General features: G+C 45.0%; 33 non-coding genes across 33 annotated transcripts; all 33 read left to right on the forward strand.

Annotated features, from left to right (window-relative positions):
* Positions 1-22: 22 nt before the first annotated feature.
* On the forward strand, positions 23-94 carry trnat-cgu (transfer RNA threonine (anticodon CGU)). Its single transcript has one exon. It is a non-coding gene; the product is annotated as a tRNA-Thr (tRNA).
* A 610-nt stretch (positions 95-704) lies between these two features.
* On the forward strand, positions 705-776 carry trnaa-cgc (transfer RNA alanine (anticodon CGC)). The gene has a single exon. It is a non-coding gene; the product is annotated as a tRNA-Ala (tRNA).
* Positions 777-1,330: 554 nt separating this feature from the next.
* Positions 1,331-1,402, forward strand: trnat-cgu (transfer RNA threonine (anticodon CGU)). Its single transcript has one exon. It is a non-coding gene; the product is annotated as a tRNA-Thr (tRNA).
* Positions 1,403-2,012: 610 nt separating this feature from the next.
* On the forward strand, positions 2,013-2,084 carry trnaa-cgc (transfer RNA alanine (anticodon CGC)). The gene has a single exon. It is a non-coding gene; the product is annotated as a tRNA-Ala (tRNA).
* A 554-nt stretch (positions 2,085-2,638) lies between these two features.
* trnat-cgu (transfer RNA threonine (anticodon CGU)) lies at positions 2,639-2,710 on the forward strand. The gene has a single exon. It is a non-coding gene; the product is annotated as a tRNA-Thr (tRNA).
* A 610-nt stretch (positions 2,711-3,320) lies between these two features.
* On the forward strand, positions 3,321-3,392 carry trnaa-cgc (transfer RNA alanine (anticodon CGC)). Its single transcript has one exon. It is a non-coding gene; the product is annotated as a tRNA-Ala (tRNA).
* A 537-nt stretch (positions 3,393-3,929) lies between these two features.
* Positions 3,930-4,001, forward strand: trnat-ugu (transfer RNA threonine (anticodon UGU)). Its single transcript has one exon. It is a non-coding gene; the product is annotated as a tRNA-Thr (tRNA).
* A 610-nt stretch (positions 4,002-4,611) lies between these two features.
* trnaa-cgc (transfer RNA alanine (anticodon CGC)) lies at positions 4,612-4,683 on the forward strand. The gene has a single exon. It is a non-coding gene; the product is annotated as a tRNA-Ala (tRNA).
* Positions 4,684-5,230: 547 nt separating this feature from the next.
* Positions 5,231-5,302, forward strand: trnat-cgu (transfer RNA threonine (anticodon CGU)). Its single transcript has one exon. It is a non-coding gene; the product is annotated as a tRNA-Thr (tRNA).
* Positions 5,303-5,912: 610 nt separating this feature from the next.
* trnaa-cgc (transfer RNA alanine (anticodon CGC)) lies at positions 5,913-5,984 on the forward strand. The gene has a single exon. It is a non-coding gene; the product is annotated as a tRNA-Ala (tRNA).
* Positions 5,985-6,538: 554 nt separating this feature from the next.
* Positions 6,539-6,610, forward strand: trnat-cgu (transfer RNA threonine (anticodon CGU)). The gene has a single exon. It is a non-coding gene; the product is annotated as a tRNA-Thr (tRNA).
* Positions 6,611-7,221: 611 nt separating this feature from the next.
* On the forward strand, positions 7,222-7,293 carry trnaa-cgc (transfer RNA alanine (anticodon CGC)). Its single transcript has one exon. It is a non-coding gene; the product is annotated as a tRNA-Ala (tRNA).
* Positions 7,294-7,847: 554 nt separating this feature from the next.
* On the forward strand, positions 7,848-7,919 carry trnat-cgu (transfer RNA threonine (anticodon CGU)). Its single transcript has one exon. It is a non-coding gene; the product is annotated as a tRNA-Thr (tRNA).
* A 610-nt stretch (positions 7,920-8,529) lies between these two features.
* trnaa-cgc (transfer RNA alanine (anticodon CGC)) lies at positions 8,530-8,601 on the forward strand. Its single transcript has one exon. It is a non-coding gene; the product is annotated as a tRNA-Ala (tRNA).
* A 554-nt stretch (positions 8,602-9,155) lies between these two features.
* On the forward strand, positions 9,156-9,227 carry trnat-cgu (transfer RNA threonine (anticodon CGU)). The gene has a single exon. It is a non-coding gene; the product is annotated as a tRNA-Thr (tRNA).
* A 610-nt stretch (positions 9,228-9,837) lies between these two features.
* On the forward strand, positions 9,838-9,909 carry trnaa-cgc (transfer RNA alanine (anticodon CGC)). Its single transcript has one exon. It is a non-coding gene; the product is annotated as a tRNA-Ala (tRNA).
* Positions 9,910-10,463: 554 nt separating this feature from the next.
* On the forward strand, positions 10,464-10,535 carry trnat-cgu (transfer RNA threonine (anticodon CGU)). The gene has a single exon. It is a non-coding gene; the product is annotated as a tRNA-Thr (tRNA).
* Positions 10,536-11,145: 610 nt separating this feature from the next.
* Positions 11,146-11,217, forward strand: trnaa-cgc (transfer RNA alanine (anticodon CGC)). The gene has a single exon. It is a non-coding gene; the product is annotated as a tRNA-Ala (tRNA).
* A 537-nt stretch (positions 11,218-11,754) lies between these two features.
* Positions 11,755-11,826, forward strand: trnat-ugu (transfer RNA threonine (anticodon UGU)). The gene has a single exon. It is a non-coding gene; the product is annotated as a tRNA-Thr (tRNA).
* Positions 11,827-12,436: 610 nt separating this feature from the next.
* Positions 12,437-12,508, forward strand: trnaa-cgc (transfer RNA alanine (anticodon CGC)). The gene has a single exon. It is a non-coding gene; the product is annotated as a tRNA-Ala (tRNA).
* Positions 12,509-13,055: 547 nt separating this feature from the next.
* trnat-cgu (transfer RNA threonine (anticodon CGU)) lies at positions 13,056-13,127 on the forward strand. The gene has a single exon. It is a non-coding gene; the product is annotated as a tRNA-Thr (tRNA).
* A 610-nt stretch (positions 13,128-13,737) lies between these two features.
* Positions 13,738-13,809, forward strand: trnaa-cgc (transfer RNA alanine (anticodon CGC)). Its single transcript has one exon. It is a non-coding gene; the product is annotated as a tRNA-Ala (tRNA).
* A 537-nt stretch (positions 13,810-14,346) lies between these two features.
* Positions 14,347-14,418, forward strand: trnat-cgu (transfer RNA threonine (anticodon CGU)). The gene has a single exon. It is a non-coding gene; the product is annotated as a tRNA-Thr (tRNA).
* A 610-nt stretch (positions 14,419-15,028) lies between these two features.
* On the forward strand, positions 15,029-15,100 carry trnaa-cgc (transfer RNA alanine (anticodon CGC)). The gene has a single exon. It is a non-coding gene; the product is annotated as a tRNA-Ala (tRNA).
* A 547-nt stretch (positions 15,101-15,647) lies between these two features.
* trnat-cgu (transfer RNA threonine (anticodon CGU)) lies at positions 15,648-15,719 on the forward strand. The gene has a single exon. It is a non-coding gene; the product is annotated as a tRNA-Thr (tRNA).
* Positions 15,720-16,329: 610 nt separating this feature from the next.
* trnaa-cgc (transfer RNA alanine (anticodon CGC)) lies at positions 16,330-16,401 on the forward strand. The gene has a single exon. It is a non-coding gene; the product is annotated as a tRNA-Ala (tRNA).
* A 537-nt stretch (positions 16,402-16,938) lies between these two features.
* On the forward strand, positions 16,939-17,010 carry trnat-cgu (transfer RNA threonine (anticodon CGU)). Its single transcript has one exon. It is a non-coding gene; the product is annotated as a tRNA-Thr (tRNA).
* A 602-nt stretch (positions 17,011-17,612) lies between these two features.
* Positions 17,613-17,684, forward strand: trnaa-cgc (transfer RNA alanine (anticodon CGC)). The gene has a single exon. It is a non-coding gene; the product is annotated as a tRNA-Ala (tRNA).
* Positions 17,685-18,231: 547 nt separating this feature from the next.
* trnat-cgu (transfer RNA threonine (anticodon CGU)) lies at positions 18,232-18,303 on the forward strand. Its single transcript has one exon. It is a non-coding gene; the product is annotated as a tRNA-Thr (tRNA).
* A 610-nt stretch (positions 18,304-18,913) lies between these two features.
* On the forward strand, positions 18,914-18,985 carry trnaa-cgc (transfer RNA alanine (anticodon CGC)). The gene has a single exon. It is a non-coding gene; the product is annotated as a tRNA-Ala (tRNA).
* Positions 18,986-19,532: 547 nt separating this feature from the next.
* trnat-cgu (transfer RNA threonine (anticodon CGU)) lies at positions 19,533-19,604 on the forward strand. The gene has a single exon. It is a non-coding gene; the product is annotated as a tRNA-Thr (tRNA).
* A 602-nt stretch (positions 19,605-20,206) lies between these two features.
* On the forward strand, positions 20,207-20,278 carry trnaa-cgc (transfer RNA alanine (anticodon CGC)). Its single transcript has one exon. It is a non-coding gene; the product is annotated as a tRNA-Ala (tRNA).
* A 547-nt stretch (positions 20,279-20,825) lies between these two features.
* trnat-cgu (transfer RNA threonine (anticodon CGU)) lies at positions 20,826-20,897 on the forward strand. The gene has a single exon. It is a non-coding gene; the product is annotated as a tRNA-Thr (tRNA).
* The last annotated feature ends 427 nt before the right edge of the window (positions 20,898-21,324 follow it).

The raw sequence follows: 21,324 nt of genomic DNA on the forward strand, positions 1-21,324 counted from the left end.
CCAGGTGTCATTTTGTAGCCAAGGCGTGATGGCCAAGTGGTAAGGCGTCGGTCTCGTAAACCGAAGACCACGGGTTCGATCCCCGTTCATGCCTTGTATGTCTGTCATAATTCCATAATCTCGAAATTTTGAGCGGCATAGTAGGTCCGTAGTAGCTGACTTTTTTGTGGAGCATTCCTTACAAACTTTTGGCTAGTAGATGTCTATCCAATGCATTCACTGGAACCCTCCAGCTGGCTCTGGGTACTCTGTACATAAGGCTTTGCTGTAGCTAGAGGACTGCCACAAGCCTTCATGCTAGACAGACACAGATCCTTATAAGATGCAATGTTTTTGTGTAGCATCACTTGCAGACTGCTGGCCGGTTGAGGTCACACCAGAACCCACACTGGAACCCTACCTTTGGGACTTGGCAGACTGGTGGCAAAAAGTGTGCCATGTGCTTGCAGGCAGAAAATGAAGGGCTCCATGTGAGCATATTTTCAACGTGTTGTATGGTTGCCGTTAGTTTTCACCAGCATTCAAAAGACTAAAATTACGTTCAATTAATTGCCTGTGTAGTCCAAATCGAGTTCCCGGTTCAAATTGGGTAGCGACACCTTCTAGAAGGCATTCTGTTCAGAAGTTTTTGGAGCTATTTTTAATGTTAGCACCCATGACTTTGCACGATCAGCTTCCAAAGATAAAGGAAGAGTCAATAACATGGGGATGTAGCTCAGTGGTAGAGCGTGTGCTTCGCATGTACAAGGTCCTGGGTTCAATCCCCAGCATCTCCATCTTATATACTGAATTGTTAGATTAGCCTAATTTGCCCTAACTTTTGTACAACTGCCCTCTAGAAAAGCTCTGTACAAGTCTGTACTGAATGCATACTCTGGCTTGAGGACTGCATTCTGGACAGGCACAGGTTCATAGTACATGCAGGCTTTTTGTGTATCATCCCTGGCAGGCTGCTGGCTCTTTGAGGTCACGCCAGAACCCATATTGGAAACCTGCAATCCCCAGCATCTCTGCCTGTGTACAGAACCTTTAGAGCTTAGAGCTTCTGCATGTTCCTTAGTGCTTAGAGCAGAATTGACATTCAGTTACACTCATGCATTGTGGAAATTTCCGGTTTCCGATTCAAATCAGGTAGCATCATCCTCTAAAAGGGGTTCTGTTCAGAAGTTTATGCTGTCATACTTCATGCTGATACTACTGATGCTGCTGGAACACCATCCATTGACTTACTCATGAGTCAGAAGGATGTTTTCATTTTGAAACTCTTCCAACACAAGTTGGTAGGAAACTTATGTGTCTGGTAAACATCCAGGTGTCATTTTGTAGCCAAGGCGTGATGGCCAAGTGGTAAGGCGTCGGTCTCGTAAACCGAAGACCACGGGTTCGATCCCCGTTCATGCCTTGTATGTCTGTCATAATTCCATAATCTCGAAATTTTGAGCGGCATAGTAGGTCCGTAGTAGCTGACTTTTTTGTGGAGCATTCCTTACAAACTTTTGGCTAGTAGATGTCTATCCAATGCATTCACTGGAACCCTCCAGCTGGCTCTGGGTACTCTGTACATAAGGCTTTGCTGTAGCTAGAGGACTGCCACAAGCCTTCATGCTAGACAGACACAGATCCTTATAAGATGCAATTTTTTTGTGTAGCATCACTTGCAGACTGCTGGCCGGTTGAGGTCACACCAGAACCCACACTGGAACCCTACCTTTGGGACTTGGCAGACTGGTGGCAAAAAGTGTGCCATGTGCTTGCAGGCAGAAAATGAAGGGCTCCATGTGAGCATATTTTCAACGTGTTGTATGGTTGCCGTTAGTTTTCACCAGCATTCAAAAGACTAAAATTACGTTCAATTAATTGCCTGTGTAGTCCAAATCGAGTTCCCGGTTCAAATTGGGTAGCGACACCTTCTAGAAGGCATTCTGTTCAGAAGTTTTTGGAGCTATTTTTAATGTTAGCACCCATGACTTTGCACGATCAGCTTCCAAAGATAAAGGAAGAGTCAATAACATGGGGATGTAGCTCAGTGGTAGAGCGTGTGCTTCGCATGTACAAGGTCCTGGGTTCAATCCCCAGCATCTCCATCTTATATACTGAATTGTTAGATTAGCCTAATTTGCCCTAACTTTTGTACAACTGCCCTCTAGAAAAGCTCTGTACAAGTCTGTACTGAATGCATACTCTGGCTTGAGGACTGCATTCTGGACAGGCACAGGTTCATAGTACATGCAGGCTTTTTGTGTATCATCCCTGGCAGGCTGCTGGCTCTTTGAGGTCACGCCAGAACCCATATTGGAAACCTGCAATCCCCAGCATCTCTGCCTGTGTACAGAACCTTTAGAGCTTAGAGCTTCTGCATGTTCCTTAGTGCTTAGAGCAGAATTGACATTCAGTTACACTCATGCATTGTGGAAATTTCCGGTTTCCGATTCAAATCAGGTAGCATCATCCTCTAAAAGGGGTTCTGTTCAGAAGTTTATGCTGTCATACTTCATGCTGATACTACTGATGCTGCTGGAACACCATCCATTGACTTACTCATGAGTCAGAAGGATGTTTTCATTTTGAAACTCTTCCAACACAAGTTGGTAGGAAACTTATGTATCTGGTCAACATCCAGGTGTCATTTTGTAGCCAAGGCGTGATGGCCAAGTGGTAAGGCGTCGGTCTCGTAAACCGAAGACCACGGGTTCGATCCCCGTTCATGCCTTGTATGTCTGTCATAATTCCATAATCTCGAAATTTTGAGCGGCATAGTAGGTCCGTAGTAGCTGACTTTTTTGTGGAGCATTCCTTACAAACTTTTGGCTAGTAGATGTCTATCCAATGCATTCACTGGAACCCTCCAGCTGGCTCTGGGTACTCTGTACATAAGGCTTTGCTGTAGCTAGAGGACTGCCACAAGCCTTCATGCTAGACAGACACAGATCCTTATAAGATGCAATGTTTTTGTGTAGCATCACTTGCAGACTGCTGGCCGGTTGAGGTCACACCAGAACCCACACTGGAACCCTACCTTTGGGACTTGGCAGACTGGTGGCAAAAAGTGTGCCATGTGCTTGCAGGCAGAAAATGAAGGGCTCCATGTGAGCATATTTTCAACGTGTTGTATGGTTGCCGTTAGTTTTCACCAGCATTCAAAAGACTAAAATTACGTTCAATTAATTGCCTGTGTAGTCCAAATCGAGTTCCCGGTTCAAATTGGGTAGCGACACCTTCTAGAAGGCATTCTGTTCAGAAGTTTTTGGAGCTATTTTTAATGTTAGCACCCATGACTTTGCACGATCAGCTTCCAAAGATAAAGGAAGAGTCAATAACATGGGGATGTAGCTCAGTGGTAGAGCGTGTGCTTCGCATGTACAAGGTCCTGGGTTCAATCCCCAGCATCTCCATCTTATATACTGAATTGTTAGATTAGCCTAATTTGCCCTAACGTTTGTACAAGTGCCCTCTAGAAATGCTCTGTACTGAATGCATACTCTGGCTTGAGGACTGCATTCTGGACAGGCACAGGTTCATAGTACATGCAGGCTTTTTGTGTATCATCCCTGGCAGGCTGCTGGCTCTTTGAGGTCACGCCAGAACCCATATTGGAAACCTGCAATCCCCAGCATCTCTCCCTGTGTACAGAACCTTTAGAGCTTCTGCATGTTCCTTAGTGCTTAGAGCAGAATTGACATTCAGTTACACTCATGCATTGTGGAAATTTCCGGTTTCCGATTCAAATCAGGTAGCATCATCCTCTAAAAGGGGTTCTGTTCAGAAGTTTATGCTGTCATACTTCATGCTGATACTACTGATGCTGCTGGAACACCATCCATTGACTTACTCATGAGTCAGAAGGATGTTTTCATTTTGAAACTCTTCCAACACAAGTTGGTAGGAAACTTATGTGTCTGGTCAACATCCAGGTGTCATTTTGTAGCCAAGGCGTGATGGCCAAGTGGTAAGGCGTCGGTCTTGTAAACCGAAGACCATGGGTTCGATCCCCGTTCATGCCTTGTATGTCTGTCATAATTCCATAATCTCGAAATTTTGAGCGGCATAGTAGGTCCGTAGTAGCTGACTTTTTTGTGGAGCATTCCTTACAAACTTTTGGCTAGTAGATGTCTATCCAATGCATTCACTGGAACCCTCCAGCTGGCTCTGGGTACTCTGTACATAAGGCTTTGCTGTAGCTAGAGGACTGCCACAAGCCTTCATGCTAGACAGACACAGATCCTTATAAGATGCAATGTTTTTGTGTAGCATCACTTGCAGACTGCTGGCCGGTTGAGGTCACACCAGAACCCACACTGGAACCCTACCTTTGGGACTTGGCAGACTGGTGGCAAAAAGTGTGCCATGTGCTTGCAGGCAGAAAATGAAGGGCTCCATGTGAGCATATTTTCAACGTGTTGTATGGTTGCCGTTAGTTTTCACCAGCATTCAAAAGACTAAAATTACGTTCAATTAATTGCCTGTGTAGTCCAAATCGAGTTCCCGGTTCAAATTGGGTAGCGACACCTTCTAGAAGGCATTCTGTTCAGAAGTTTTTGGAGCTATTTTTAATGTTAGCACCCATGACTTTGCACGATCAGCTTCCAAAGATAAAGGAAGAGTCAATAACATGGGGATGTAGCTCAGTGGTAGAGCGTGTGCTTCGCATGTACAAGGTCCTGGGTTCAATCCCCAGCATCTCCATCTTATATACTGAATTGTTAGATTAGCCTAATTTGCCCTAACGTTTGTACAAGTGCCCTCTAGAAATGCTCTGTACAAGTCTGTACTGAATGCATACTCTGGCTTGAGGACTGCATTCTGGACAGGCACAGGTTCATAGTACATGCAGGCTTTTTGTGTATCATCCCTGGCAGGCTGCTGGCTCTTTGAGGTCACGCCAGAACCCATATTGGAAACCTGCAATCCCCAGCATCTCTCCCTGTGTACAGAACCTTTAGAGCTTCTGCATGTTCCTTAGTGCTTAGAGCAGAATTGACATTCAGTTACACTCATGCATTGTGGAAATTTCCGGTTTCCGATTCAAATCAGGTAGCATCATCCTCTAAAAGGGGTTCTGTTCAGAAGTTTATGCTGTCATACTTCATGCTGATACTACTGATGCTGCTGGAACACCATCCATTGACTTACTCATGAGTCAGAAGGATGTTTTCATTTTGAAACTCTTCCAACACAAGTTGGTAGGAAACTTATGTATCTGGTCAACATCCAGGTGTCATTTTGTAGCCAAGGCGTGATGGCCAAGTGGTAAGGCGTCGGTCTCGTAAACCGAAGACCACGGGTTCGATCCCCGTTCATGCCTTGTATGTCTGTCATAATTCCATAATCTCGAAATTTTGAGCGGCATAGTAGGTCCGTAGTAGCTGACTTTTTTGTGGAGCATTCCTTACAAACTTTTGGCTAGTAGATGTCTATCCAATGCATTCACTGGAACCCTCCAGCTGGCTCTGGGTACTCTGTACATAAGGCTTTGCTGTAGCTAGAGGACTGCCACAAGCCTTCATGCTAGACAGACACAGATCCTTATAAGATGCAATGTTTTTGTGTAGCATCACTTGCAGACTGCTGGCCGGTTGAGGTCACACCAGAACCCACACTGGAACCCTACCTTTGGGACTTGGCAGACTGGTGGCAAAAAGTGTGCCATGTGCTTGCAGGCAGAAAATGAAGGGCTCCATGTGAGCATATTTTCAACGTGTTGTATGGTTGCCGTTAGTTTTCACCAGCATTCAAAAGACTAAAATTACGTTCAATTAATTGCCTGTGTAGTCCAAATCGAGTTCCCGGTTCAAATTGGGTAGCGACACCTTCTAGAAGGCATTCTGTTCAGAAGTTTTTGGAGCTATTTTTAATGTTAGCACCCATGACTTTGCACGATCAGCTTCCAAAGATAAAGGAAGAGTCAATAACATGGGGATGTAGCTCAGTGGTAGAGCGTGTGCTTCGCATGTACAAGGTCCTGGGTTCAATCCCCAGCATCTCCATCTTATATACTGAATTGTTAGATTAGCCTAATTTGCCCTAACGTTTGTACAAGTGCCCTCTAGAAATGCTCTGTACAAGTCTGTACTGAATGCATACTCTGGCTTGAGGACTGCATTCTGGACAGGCACAGGTTCATAGTACATGCAGGCTTTTTGTGTATCATCCCTGGCAGGCTGCTGGCTCTTTGAGGTCACGCCAGAACCCATATTGGAAACCTGCAATCCCCAGCATCTCTGCCTGTGTACAGAACCTTTAGAGCTTAGAGCTTCTGCATGTTCCTTAGTGCTTAGAGCAGAATTGACATTCAGTTACACTCATGCATTGTGGAAATTTCCGGTTTCCGATTCAAATCAGGTAGCATCATCCTCTAAAAGGGGTTCTGTTCAGAAGTTTATGCTGTCATACTTCATGCTGATACTACTGATGCTGCTGGAACACCATCCATTGACTTACTCATGAGTCAGAAGGATGTTTTCATTTTGAAACTCTTCCAACACAAGTTGGTAGGAAACTTATGTGTCTGGTCAACATCCAGGTGTCATTTTGTAGCCAAGGCGTGATGGCCAAGTGGTAAGGCGTCGGTCTCGTAAACCGAAGACCACGGGTTCGATCCCCGTTCATGCCTTGTATGTCTGTCATAATTCCATATTCTCGAAATTTTGAGCGGCATAGTAGGTCCGTAGTAGCTGACTTTTTTGTGGAGCATTCCTTACAAACTTTTGGCTAGTAGATGTCTATCCAATGCATTCACTGGAACCCTCCAGCTGGCTCTGGGTACTCTGTACATAAGGCTTTGCTGTAGCTAGAGGACTGCCACAAGCCTTCATGCCAGACAGACACAGATCCTTATAAGATGCAATGTTTTTGTGTAGCATCACTTGCAGACTGCTGGCCGGTTGAGGTCACACCAGAACCCACACTGGAACCCTACCTTTGGGACTTGGCAAACTGGTGGAAAAAAGTGTGCCATGTGCTTGCAGGCAGAAAATGAAGGGCTCCATGTGAGCATATTCTCAACGTGTTGTATGGTTGCCGTTTATTTTTCACCAGCATTCAAAAGACTAAAATTACGTTCAATTAATTGCCTGTGTAGTCCAAATCGAGTTCCCGGTTCAAATTGGGTAGCGACACCTTCTAGAAGGCATTCTGTTCAGAAGTTTTTGGAGCTATTTTTAATGTTAGCACCCATGACTTTGCACGATCAGCTTCCAAAGATAAAGGAAGAGTCAATAACATGCGGATGTAGCTCAGTGGTAGAGCGTGTGCTTCGCATGTACAAGGTCCTGGGTTCAATCCCCAGCATCTCCATCTTATATACTGAATTGTTAGATTAGCCTAATTTGCCCTAACGTTTGTACAACTGCCCTCTAGAAATGCTCTGTACAAGTCTGTACTGAATGCATACTCTGGCTTGAGGACTGCATTCTGGACAGGCACAGGTTCATAGTACATGCAGGCTTTTTGTGTATCATCCCTGGCAGGCTGCTGGCTCTTTGAGGTCACGCCAGAACCCATATTGGAAACCTGCAATCCCCAGCATCTCTGCCTGTGTACAGAACCTTTAGAGCTTAGAGCTTCTGCATGTTCCTTAGTGCTTAGAGCAGAATTGACATTCAGTTACACTCATGCATTGTGGAAATTTCCGGTTTCCGATTCAAATCAGGTAGCATCATCCTCTAAAAGGGGTTCTGTTCAGAAGTTTATGCTGTCATACTTCATGCTGATACTACTGATGCTGCTGGAACACCATCCATTGACTTACTCATGAGTCAGAAGGATGTTTTCATTTTGAAACTCTTCCAACACAAGTTGGTAGGAAACTTATGTGTCTGGTCAACATCCAGGTGTCATTTTGTAGCCAAGGCGTGATGGCCAAGTGGTAAGGCGTCGGTCTCGTAAACCGAAGACCACGGGTTCGATCCCCGTTCATGCCTTGTATGTCTGTCATAATTCCATAATCTCGAAATTTTGAGCGGCATAGTAGGTCCGTAGTAGCTGACTTTTTTGTGGAGCATTCCTTACAAACTTTTGGCTAGTAGATGTCTATCCAATGCATTCACTGGAACCCTCCAGCTGGCTCTGGGTACTCTGTACATAAGGCTTTGCTGTAGCTAGAGGACTGCCACAAGCCTTCATGCTAGACAGACACAGATCCTTATAAGATGCAATGTTTTTGTGTAGCATCACTTGCAGACTGCTGGCCGGTTGAGGTCACACCAGAACCCACACTGGAACCCTACCTTTGGGACTTGGCAGACTGGTGGCAAAAAGTGTGCCATGTGCTTGCAGGCAGAAAATGAAGGGCTCCATGTGAGCATATTTTCAACGTGTTGTATGGTTGCCGTTAGTTTTCACCAGCATTCAAAAGACTAAAATTACGTTCAATTAATTGCCTGTGTAGTCCAAATCGAGTTCCCGGTTCAAATTGGGTAGCGACACCTTCTAGAAGGCATTCTGTTCAGAAGTTTTTGGAGCTATTTTTAATGTTAGCACCCATGACTTTGCACGATCAGCTTCCAAAGATAAAGGAAGAGTCAATAACATGGGGATGTAGCTCAGTGGTAGAGCGTGTGCTTCGCATGTACAAGGTCCTGGGTTCAATCCCCAGCATCTCCATCTTATATACTGAATTGTTAGATTAGCCTAATTTGCCCTAACTTTTGTACAACTGCCCTCTAGAAAAGCTCTGTACAAGTCTGTACTGAATGCATACTCTGGCTTGAGGACTGCATTCTGGACAGGCACAGGTTCATAGTACATGCAGGCTTTTTGTGTATCATCCCTGGCAGGCTGCTGGCTCTTTGAGGTCACGCCAGAACCCATATTGGAAACCTGCAATCCCCAGCATCTCTGCCTGTGTACAGAACCTTTAGAGCTTAGAGCTTCTGCATGTTCCTTAGTGCTTAGAGCAGAATTGACATTCAGTTACACTCATGCATTGTGGAAATTTCCGGTTTCCGATTCAAATCAGGTAGCATCATCCTCTAAAAGGGGTTCTGTTCAGAAGTTTATGCTGTCATACTTCATGCTGATACTACTGATGCTGCTGGAACACCATCCATTGACTTACTCATGAGTCAGAAGGATGTTTTCATTTTGAAACTCTTCCAACACAAGTTGGTAGGAAACTTATGTGTCTGGTAAACATCCAGGTGTCATTTTGTAGCCAAGGCGTGATGGCCAAGTGGTAAGGCGTCGGTCTCGTAAACCGAAGACCACGGGTTCGATCCCCGTTCATGCCTTGTATGTCTGTCATAATTCCATAATCTCGAAATTTTGAGCGGCATAGTAGGTCCGTAGTAGCTGACTTTTTTGTGGAGCATTCCTTACAAACTTTTGGCTAGTAGATGTCTATCCAATGCATTCACTGGAACCCTCCAGCTGGCTCTGGGTACTCTGTACATAAGGCTTTGCTGTAGCTAGAGGACTGCCACAAGCCTTCATGCTAGACAGACACAGATCCTTATAAGATGCAATTTTTTTGTGTAGCATCACTTGCAGACTGCTGGCCGGTTGAGGTCACACCAGAACCCACACTGGAACCCTACCTTTGGGACTTGGCAGACTGGTGGCAAAAAGTGTGCCATGTGCTTGCAGGCAGAAAATGAAGGGCTCCATGTGAGCATATTTTCAACGTGTTGTATGGTTGCCGTTAGTTTTCACCAGCATTCAAAAGACTAAAATTACGTTCAATTAATTGCCTGTGTAGTCCAAATCGAGTTCCCGGTTCAAATTGGGTAGCGACACCTTCTAGAAGGCATTCTGTTCAGAAGTTTTTGGAGCTATTTTTAATGTTAGCACCCATGACTTTGCACGATCAGCTTCCAAAGATAAAGGAAGAGTCAATAACATGGGGATGTAGCTCAGTGGTAGAGCGTGTGCTTCGCATGTACAAGGTCCTGGGTTCAATCCCCAGCATCTCCATCTTATATACTGAATTGTTAGATTAGCCTAATTTGCCCTAACTTTTGTACAACTGCCCTCTAGAAAAGCTCTGTACAAGTCTGTACTGAATGCATACTCTGGCTTGAGGACTGCATTCTGGACAGGCACAGGTTCATAGTACATGCAGGCTTTTTGTGTATCATCCCTGGCAGGCTGCTGGCTCTTTGAGGTCACGCCAGAACCCATATTGGAAACCTGCAATCCCCAGCATCTCTGCCTGTGTACAGAACCTTTAGAGCTTAGAGCTTCTGCATGTTCCTTAGTGCTTAGAGCAGAATTGACATTCAGTTACACTCATGCATTGTGGAAATTTCCGGTTTCCGATTCAAATCAGGTAGCATCATCCTCTAAAAGGGGTTCTGTTCAGAAGTTTATGCTGTCATACTTCATGCTGATACTACTGATGCTGCTGGAACACCATCCATTGACTTACTCATGAGTCAGAAGGATGTTTTCATTTTGAAACTCTTCCAACACAAGTTGGTAGGAAACTTATGTATCTGGTCAACATCCAGGTGTCATTTTGTAGCCAAGGCGTGATGGCCAAGTGGTAAGGCGTCGGTCTCGTAAACCGAAGACCACGGGTTCGATCCCCGTTCATGCCTTGTATGTCTGTCATAATTCCATAATCTCGAAATTTTGAGCGGCATAGTAGGTCCGTAGTAGCTGACTTTTTTGTGGAGCATTCCTTACAAACTTTTGGCTAGTAGATGTCTATCCAATGCATTCACTGGAACCCTCCAGCTGGCTCTGGGTACTCTGTACATAAGGCTTTGCTGTAGCTAGAGGACTGCCACAAGCCTTCATGCTAGACAGACACAGATCCTTATAAGATGCAATGTTTTTGTGTAGCATCACTTGCAGACTGCTGGCCGGTTGAGGTCACACCAGAACCCACACTGGAACCCTACCTTTGGGACTTGGCAGACTGGTGGCAAAAAGTGTGCCATGTGCTTGCAGGCAGAAAATGAAGGGCTCCATGTGAGCATATTTTCAACGTGTTGTATGGTTGCCGTTAGTTTTCACCAGCATTCAAAAGACTAAAATTACGTTCAATTAATTGCCTGTGTAGTCCAAATCGAGTTCCCGGTTCAAATTGGGTAGCGACACCTTCTAGAAGGCATTCTGTTCAGAAGTTTTTGGAGCTATTTTTAATGTTAGCACCCATGACTTTGCACGATCAGCTTCCAAAGATAAAGGAAGAGTCAATAACATGGGGATGTAGCTCAGTGGTAGAGCGTGTGCTTCGCATGTACAAGGTCCTGGGTTCAATCCCCAGCATCTCCATCTTATATACTGAATTGTTAGATTAGCCTAATTTGCCCTAACGTTTGTACAAGTGCCCTCTAGAAATGCTCTGTACTGAATGCATACTCTGGCTTGAGGACTGCATTCTGGACAGGCACAGGTTCATAGTACATGCAGGCTTTTTGTGTATCATCCCTGGCAGGCTGCTGGCTCTTTGAGGTCACGCCAGAACCCATATTGGAAACCTGCAATCCCCAGCATCTCTCCCTGTGTACAGAACCTTTAGAGCTTCTGCATGTTCCTTAGTGCTTAGAGCAGAATTGACATTCAGTTACACTCATGCATTGTGGAAATTTCCGGTTTCCGATTCAAATCAGGTAGCATCATCCTCTAAAAGGGGTTCTGTTCAGAAGTTTATGCTGTCATACTTCATGCTGATACTACTGATGCTGCTGGAACACCATCCATTGACTTACTCATGAGTCAGAAGGATGTTTTCATTTTGAAACTCTTCCAACACAAGTTGGTAGGAAACTTATGTGTCTGGTCAACATCCAGGTGTCATTTTGTAGCCAAGGCGTGATGGCCAAGTGGTAAGGCGTCGGTCTTGTAAACCGAAGACCATGGGTTCGATCCCCGTTCATGCCTTGTATGTCTGTCATAATTCCATAATCTCGAAATTTTGAGCGGCATAGTAGGTCCGTAGTAGCTGACTTTTTTGTGGAGCATTCCTTACAAACTTTTGGCTAGTAGATGTCTATCCAATGCATTCACTGGAACCCTCCAGCTGGCTCTGGGTACTCTGTACATAAGGCTTTGCTGTAGCTAGAGGACTGCCACAAGCCTTCATGCTAGACAGACACAGATCCTTATAAGATGCAATGTTTTTGTGTAGCATCACTTGCAGACTGCTGGCCGGTTGAGGTCACACCAGAACCCACACTGGAACCCTACCTTTGGGACTTGGCAGACTGGTGGCAAAAAGTGTGCCATGTGCTTGCAGGCAGAAAATGAAGGGCTCCATGTGAGCATATTTTCAACGTGTTGTATGGTTGCCGTTAGTTTTCACCAGCATTCAAAAGACTAAAATTACGTTCAATTAATTGCCTGTGTAGTCCAAATCGAGTTCCCGGTTCAAATTGGGTAGCGACACCTTCTAGAAGGCATTCTGTTCAGAAGTTTTTGGAGCTATTTTTAATGTTAGCACCCATGACTTTGCACGATCAGCTTCCAAAGATAAAGGAAGAGTCAATAACATGGGGATGTAGCTCAGTGGTAGAGCGTGTGCTTCGCATGTACAAGGTCCTGGGTTCAATCCCCAGCATCTCCATCTTATATACTGAATTGTTAGATTAGCCTAATTTGCCCTAACGTTTGTACAAGTGCCCTCTAGAAATGCTCTGTACAAGTCTGTACTGAATGCATACTCTGGCTTGAGGACTGCATTCTGGACAGGCACAGGTTCATAGTACATGCAGGCTTTTTGTGTATCATCCCTGGCAGGCTGCTGGCTCTTTGAGGTCACGCCAGAACCCATATTGGAAACCTGCAATCCCCAGCATCTCTCCCTGTGTACAGAACCTTTAGAGCTTCTGCATGTTCCTTAGTGCTTAGAGCAGAATTGACATTCAGTTACACTCATGCATTGTGGAAATTTCCGGTTTCCGATTCAAATCAGGTAGCATCATCCTCTAAAAGGGGTTCTGTTCAGAAGTTTATGCTGTCATACTTCATGCTGATACTACTGATGCTGCTGGAACACCATCCATTGACTTACTCATGAGTCAGAAGGATGTTTTCATTTTGAAACTCTTCCAACACAAGTTGGTAGGAAACTTATGTATCTGGTCAACATCCAGGTGTCATTTTGTAGCCAAGGCGTGATGGCCAAGTGGTAAGGCGTCGGTCTCGTAAACCGAAGACCACGGGTTCGATCCCCGTTCATGCCTTGTATGTCTGTCATAATTCCATAATCTCGAAATTTTGAGCGGCATAGTAGGTCCGTAGTAGCTGACTTTTTTGTGGAGCATTCCTTACAAACTTTTGGCTAGTAGATGTCTATCCAATGCATTCACTGGAACCCTCCAGCTGGCTCTGGGTACTCTGTACATAAGGCTTTGCTGTAGCTAGAGGACTGCCACAAGCCTTCATGCTAGACAGACACAGATCCTTATAAGATGCAATGTTTTTGTGTAGCATCACTTGCAGACTGCTGGCCGGTTGAGGTCACACCAGAACCCACACTGGAACCCTACCTTTGGGACTTGGCAGACTGGTGGCAAAAAGTGTGCCATGTGCTTGCAGGCAGAAAATGAAGGGCTCCATGTGAGCATATTTTCAACGTGTTGTATGGTTGCCGTTAGTTTTCACCAGCATTCAAAAGACTAAAATTACGTTCAATTAATTGCCTGTGTAGTCCAAATCGAGTTCCCGGTTCAAATTGGGTAGCGACACCTTCTAGAAGGCATTCTGTTCAGAAGTTTTTGGAGCTATTTTTAATGTTAGCACCCATGACTTTGCACGATCAGCTTCCAAAGATAAAGGAAGAGTCAATAACATGGGGATGTAGCTCAGTGGTAGAGCGTGTGCTTCGCATGTACAAGGTCCTGGGTTCAATCCCCAGCATCTCCATCTTATATACTGAATTGTTAGATTAGCCTAATTTGCCCTAACGTTTGTACAAGTGCCCTCTAGAAATGCTCTGTACTGAATGCATACTCTGGCTTGAGGACTGCATTCTGGACAGGCACAGGTTCATAGTACATGCAGGCTTTTTGTGTATCATCCCTGGCAGGCTGCTGGCTCTTTGAGGTCACGCCAGAACCCATATTGGAAACCTGCAATCCCCAGCATCTCTCCCTGTGTACAGAACCTTTAGAGCTTCTGCATGTTCCTTAGTGCTTAGAGCAGAATTGACATTCAGTTACACTCATGCATTGTGGAAATTTCCGGTTTCCGATTCAAATCAGGTAGCATCATCCTCTAAAAGGGGTTCTGTTCAGAAGTTTATGCTGTCATACTTCATGCTGATACTACTGATGCTGCTGGAACACCATCCATTGACTTACTCATGAGTCAGAAGGATGTTTTCATTTTGAAACTCTTCCAACACAAGTTGGTAGGAAACTTATGTGTCTGGTCAACATCCAGGTGTCATTTTGTAGCCAAGGCGTGATGGCCAAGTGGTAAGGCGTCGGTCTCGTAAACCGAAGACCATGGGTTCGATCCCCGTTCATGCCTTGTATGTCTGTCATAATTCCATAATCTCGAAATTTTGAGCGGCATAGTAGGTCCGTAGTAGCTGACTTTTTTGTGGAGCATTCCTTACAAACTTTTGGCTAGTAGATGTCTATCCAATGCATTCACTGGAACCCTCCAGCTGGCTCTGGGTACTCTGTACATAAGGCTTTGCTGTAGCTAGAGGACTGCCACAAGCCTTCATGCTAGACAGACACAGATCCTTATAAGATGCAATGTTTTTGTGTAGCATCACTTGCAGACTGCTGGCCGGTTGAGGTCACACCAGAACCCACACTGGAACCCTACCTTTGGGACTTGGCAGACTGGTGGCAAAAAGTGTGCCATGTGCTTGCAGGCAGAAAATGAAGGGCTCCATGTGAGCATATTTTCAACGTGTTGTATGGTTGCCGTTAGTTTTCACCAGCATTCAAAAGACTAAAATTACGTTCAATTAATTGCCTGTGTAGTCCAAATCGAGTTCCCGGTTCAAATTGGGTAGCGACACCTTCTAGAAGGCATTCTGTTCAGAAGTTTTTGGAGCTATTTTTAATGTTAGCACCCATGACTTTGCACGATCAGCTTCCAAAGATAAAGGAAGAGTCAATAACATGGGGATGTAGCTCAGTGGTAGAGCGTGTGCTTCGCATGTACAAGGTCCTGGGTTCAATCCCCAGCATCTCCATCTTATATACTGAATTGTTAGATTAGCCTAATTTGCCCTAACGTTTGTACAAGTGCCCTCTAGAAATGCTCTGTACAAGTCTGTACTGAATGCATACTCTGGCTTGAGGACTGCATTCTGGACAGGCACAGGTTCATAGTACATGCAGGCTTTTTGTGTATCATCCCTGGCAGGCTGCTGGCTCTTTGAGGTCACGCCAGAACCCATATTGGAAACCTGCAATCCCCAGCATCTCTCCCTGTGTACAGAACCTTTAGAGCTTCTGCATGTTCCTTAGTGCTTAGAGCAGAATTGACATTCAGTTACACTCATGCATTGTGGAAATTTCCGGTTTCCGATTCAAATCAGGTAGCATCATCCTCTAAAAGGGGTTCTGTTCAGAAGTTTATGCTGTCATACTTCATGCTGATACTACTGATGCTGCTGGAACACCATCCATTGACTTACTCATGAGTCAGAAGGATGTTTTCATTTTGAAACTCTTCCAACACAAGTTGGTAGGAAACTTATGTATCTGGTCAACATCCAGGTGTCATTTTGTAGCCAAGGCGTGATGGCCAAGTGGTAAGGCGTTGGTCTCGTAAACCGAAGACCACGGGTTCGATCCCCGTTCATGCCTTGTATGTCTGTCATAATTCCATAATCTCGAAATTTTGAGCGGCATAGTAGGTCCGTAGTAGCTGACTTTTTTGTGGAGCATTCCTTACAAACTTTTGGCTAGTAGATGTCTATCCAATGCATTCACTGGAACCCTCCAGCTGGCTCTGGGTACTCTGTACATAAGGCTTTGCTGTAGCTAGAGGACTGCCACAAGCCTTCATGCTAGACAGACACAGATCCTTATAAGATGCAATGTTTTTGTGTAGCATCACTTGCAGACTGCTGGCCGGTTGAGGTCACACCAGAACCCACACTGGAACCCTACCTTTGGGACTTGGCAGACTGGTGGCAAAAAGTGTGCCATGTGCTTGCAGGCAGAAAATGAAGGGCTCCATGTGAGCATATTTTCAACGTGTTGTATGGTTGCCGTTAGTTTTCACCAGCATTCAAAAGACTAAAATTACGTTCAATTAATTGCCTGTGTAGTCCAAATCGAGTTCCCGGTTCAAATTGGGTAGCGACACCTTCTAGAAGGCATTCTGTTCAGAAGTTTTTGGAGCTATTTTTAATGTTAGCACCCATGACTTTGCACGATCAGCTTCCAAAGATAAAGGAAGAGTCAATAACATGGGGATGTAGCTCAGTGGTAGAGCGTGTGCTTCGCATGTACAAGGTCCTGGGTTCAATCCCCAGCATCTCCATCTTATATACTGAATTGTTAGATTAGCCTAATTTGCCCTAACGTTTGTACAAGTGCCCTCTAGAAATGGTCTGTACTGAATGCATACTCTGGCTTGAGGACTGCATTCTGGACAGGCACAGGTTCATAGTACATGCAGGCTTTTTGTGTATCATCCCTGGCAGGCTGCTGGCTCTTTGAGGTCACGCCAGAACCCATATTGGAAACCTGCAATCCCCAGCATCTCTCCCTGTGTACAGAACCTTTAGAGCTTCTGCATGTTCCTTAGTGCTTAGAGCAGAATTGACATTCAGTTACACTCATGCATTGTGGAAATTTCCGGTTTCCGATTCAAATCAGGTAGCATCATCCTCTAAAAGGGGTTCTGTTCAGAAGTTTATGCTGTCATACTTCATGCTGATACTACTGATGCTGCTGGAACACCATCCATTGACTTACTCATGAGTCAGAAGGATGTTTTCATTTTGAAACTCTTCCAACACAAGTTGGTAGGAAACTTATGTGTCTGGTCAACATCCAGGTGTCATTTTGTAGCCAAGGCGTGATGGCCAAGTGGTAAGGCGTCGGTCTCGTAAACCAAAGACCACGGGTTCGATCCCTGTTCATGCCTTGTATGTCTGTCATAATCTCGAAATTTTGAGCGGCATAGTAGGTCCGTAGTAGCTGACTTTTTTGTGGAGCATTCCTTACAAACTTTTGGCTAGTAGATGTCTATCCAATGCATTCACTGGAACCCTCCAGCTGGCTCTGGGTACTCTGTACATAAGGCTTTGCTGTAGCTAGAGGACTGCCACAAGCCTTCATGCTAGACAGACACAGATCCTTATAAGATGCAATGTTTTTGTGTAGCATCACTTGCAGACTGCTGGCCGGTTGAGGTCACACCAGAACCCACACTGGAACCCTACCTTTGGGACTTGGCAGACTGGTGGCAAAAAGTGTGCCATGTGCTTGCAGGCAGAAAATGAAGGGCTCCATGTGAGCATATTTTCAACGTGTTGTATGGTTGCCGTTAGTTTTCACCAGCATTCAAAAGACTAAAATTACGTTCAATTAATTGCCTGTGTAGTCCAAATCGAGTTCCCGGTTCAAATTGGGTAGCGACACCTTCTAGAAGGCATTCTGTTCAGAAGTTTTTGGAGCTATTTTTAATGTTAGCACCCATGACTTTGCACGATCAGCTTCCAAAGATAAAGGAAGAGTCAATAACATGGGAATGTAGCTCAGTGGTAGAGCGTGTGCTTCGCATGTACAAGGTCCTGGGTTCAATCCCCAGCATCTCCATCTTATATACTGAATTGTTAGATTAGCCTAATTTGCCCTAACGTTTGTACAAGTGCCCTCTAGAAATGCTCTGTACAAGTCTGTACTGAATGCATACTCTGGCTTGAGGACTGCATTCTGGACAGGCACAGGTTCATAGTACATGCAGGCTTTTTGTGTATCATCCCTGGCAGGCTGCTGGCTCGTTGAGGTCACGCCAGAACCCATATTGGAAACCTGCAATCCCCAGCATCTCTCCCTGTGTACAGAACCTTTAGAGCTTCTGCATGTTCCTTAGTGCTTAGAGCAGAATTGACATTCAGTTACACTCATGCATTGTGGAAATTTCCGGTTTCCGATTCAAATCAGGTAGCATCATCCTCTAAAAGGGGTTCTGTTCAGAAGTTTATGCTGTCATACTTCATGCTGATACTACTGATGCTGCTGGAACACCATCCATTGACTTACTCATGAGTCAGAAGGATGTTTTCATTTTGAAACTCTTCCAACACAAGTTGGTAGGAAACTTATGTATCTGGTCAACATCCAGGTGTCATTTTGTAGCCAAGGCGTGATGGCCAAGTGGTAAGCCGTCGGTCTCGTAAACAGAAGACCACGGGTTCGATCCCCGTTCATGCCTTGTATGTCCGTCCTAATTCCGTAATCTCGATATTTTCAGCGGCATAGTAGGTCCGTAGTACCTGACTTTTTTGTGGAACATTCCTTACAAACTTTTGGCTTGTAGATGTCTATCCAATGCATTCACTGGAACCCTCCAGCTGGCTCTGGGTACTCTGTACATAAGGCTTTGCTGTAGCTAGAGGACTGCCACAAGCCTTCATGCTAGACAGACACAGATCCTTATAAGATGCAATGTTTTTGTGTAGCATCACTTGCAGACTGCTGGCCGGTTGAGGTCACACCAGAACCCACACTGGAACCCTACCTTTGGGACTTGGCAGACTGGTGGCAAAAAGTGTGCCATGTGCTTGCAGGCAGAAAATGAAGGGCTCCATGTGAGCATATTTTCAACGTGTTGTATGGTTGCCGTTAGTTTTCACCAGCATTCAAAAGACTAAAATTACGTTCAATTAATTGCCTGTGTAGTCCAAATCGAGTTCCCGGTTCAAATTGGGTAGCGACACCTTCTAGAAGGCATTCTGTTCAGAAGTTTTTGGAGCTATTTTTAATGTTAGCACCCATGACTTTGCACGATCAGCTTCCAAAGATAAAGGAAGAGTCAATAACATGGGGATGTAGCTCAGTGGTAGAGCGTGTGCTTCGCATGTACAAGGTCCTGGGTTCAATCCCCAGCATCTCCATCTTATATACTGAATTGTTAGATTAGCCTAATTTGCCCTAACGTTTGTACAAGTGCCCTCTAGAAATGCTCTGTACAAGTCTGTACTGAATGCATACTCTGGCTTGAGGACTGCATTCTGGACAGGCACAGGTTCATAGTACATGCAGGCTTTTTGTGTATCATCCCTGGCAGGCTGCTGGCTCTTTGAGGTCACGCCAGAACCCATATTGGAAACCTGCAATCCCCAGCATCTCTGCCTGTGTACAGAACCTTTAGAGCTTCTGCATGTTCCTTAGTGCTTAGAGCAGAATTGACATTCAGTTACACTCATGCATTGTGGAAATTTCCGGTTTCCGATTCAAATCAGGTAGCATCATCCTCTAAAAGGGGTTCTGTTCAGAAGTTTATGCTGTCATACTTCATGCTGATACTACTGATGCTGCTGGAACACCATCCATTGACTTACTCATGAGTCAGAAGGATGTTTTCATTTTGAAACTCTTCCAACACAAGTTGGTAGGAAACTTATGTGTCTGGTCAACATCCAGGTGTCATTTTGTAGCCATGGCGTGATGGCCAAGTGGTAAGGCGTCGGTCTCGTAAACCGAAGACCACGGGTTCGATCCCCGTTCATGCCTTGTATGTCTGTCATAATCTCGAAATTTTGAGCGGCATAGTAGGTCCGTAGTAGCTGACTTTTTTGTGGAGCATTCCTTACAAACTTTTGGCTAGTAGATGTCTATCCAATGCATTCACTGGAACCCTCCAGCTGGCTCTGGGTACTCTGTACATAAGGTTTTGCTGTAGCTAGAGGACTGCCACAAGCCTTCATGCTAGACAGACACAGATCCTTATAAGATGCAATGTTTTTGTGTAGCATCACTTGCAGACTGCTGGCCGGTTGAGGTCACACCAGAACCCACACTGGAACCCTACCTTTGGGACTTGGCAGACTGGTGGCAAAAAGTGTGCCATGTGCTTGCAGGCAGAAAATGAAGGGCTCCATGTGAGCATATTTTCAACGTGTTGTATGGTTGCCGTTAGTTTTCACCAGCATTCAAAAGACTAAAATTACGTTCAATTAATTGCCTGTGTAGTCCAAATCGAGTTCCCGGTTCAAATTGGGTAGCGACACCTTCTAGAAGGCATTCTGTTCAGAAGTTTTTGGAGCTATTTTTAATGTTAGCACCCATGACTTTGCACGATCAGCTTCCAAAGATAAAGGAAGAGTCAATAACATGGGGATGTAGCTCAGTGGTAGAGCGTGTGCTTCGCATGTACAAGGTCCTGGGTTCAATCCCCAGCATCTCCATCTTATATACTGAATTGTTAGATTAGCCTAATTTGCCCTAACGTTTGTACAAGTGCCCTCTAGAAATGCTCTGTACAAGTCTGTACTGAATGCATACTCTGGCTTGAGGACTGCATTCTGGACAGGCACAGGTTCATAGTACATGCAGGCTTTTTGTGTATCATCCCTGGCAGGCTGCTGGCTCTTTGAGGTCACGCCAGAACCCATATTGGAAACCTGCAATCCCCAGCATCTCTGCCTGTGTACAGAACCTTTAGAGCTTCTGCATGTTCCTTAGTGCTTAGAGCAGAATTGACATTCAGTTACACTCATGCATTGTGGAAATTTCCGGTTTCCGATTCAAATCAGGTAGCATCATCCTCTAAAAGGGGTTCTGTTCAGAAGTTTATGCTGTCATACTTCATGCTGATACTACTGATGCTGCTGGAACACCATCCATTGACTTACTCATGAGTCAGAAGGATGTTTTCATTTTGAAACTCTTCCAACACAAGTTGGTAGGAAACTTATGTGTCTGGTCAACATCCAGGTGTCATTTTGTAGCCATGGCGTGATGGCCAAGTGGTAAGGCGTCGGTCTCGTAAACCGAAGACCACGGGTTCGATCCCCGTTCATGCCTTGTATGTCTGTCATAATCTCGAAATTTTGAGCGGCATAGTAGGTCCGTAGTAGCTGACTTTTTTGTGGAGCATTCCTTACAAACTTTTGGCTAGTAGATGTCTATCCAATGCATTCACTGGAACCCTCCAGCTGGCTCTGGGTACTCTGTACATAAGGCTTTGCTGTAGCTAGAGGACTGCCACAAGCCTTCATGCTAGACAGACACAGATCCTTATAAGATGCAATGTTTTTGTGTAGCATCACTTGCAGACTGCTGGCCGGTTGAGGTCACACCAGAACCCACACTGGAACCCTACCTTTGGGACTTGGCAGACTGGTGGCAAAAAGTGTGCCATGTGCTTGCAGGCAGAAAATGAAGGGCTCCATGTGAGCATATTTTCAACGTGTTGTATGGTTGCCGTTAGTTTTCACCAGCATTCAAAAGA

This window comes from Brachyhypopomus gauderio, unplaced genomic scaffold (assembly GCF_052324685.1).
Source record: "Brachyhypopomus gauderio isolate BG-103 unplaced genomic scaffold, BGAUD_0.2 sc65, whole genome shotgun sequence".
NCBI lineage: Eukaryota > Metazoa > Chordata > Actinopteri > Gymnotiformes > Hypopomidae > Brachyhypopomus > Brachyhypopomus gauderio.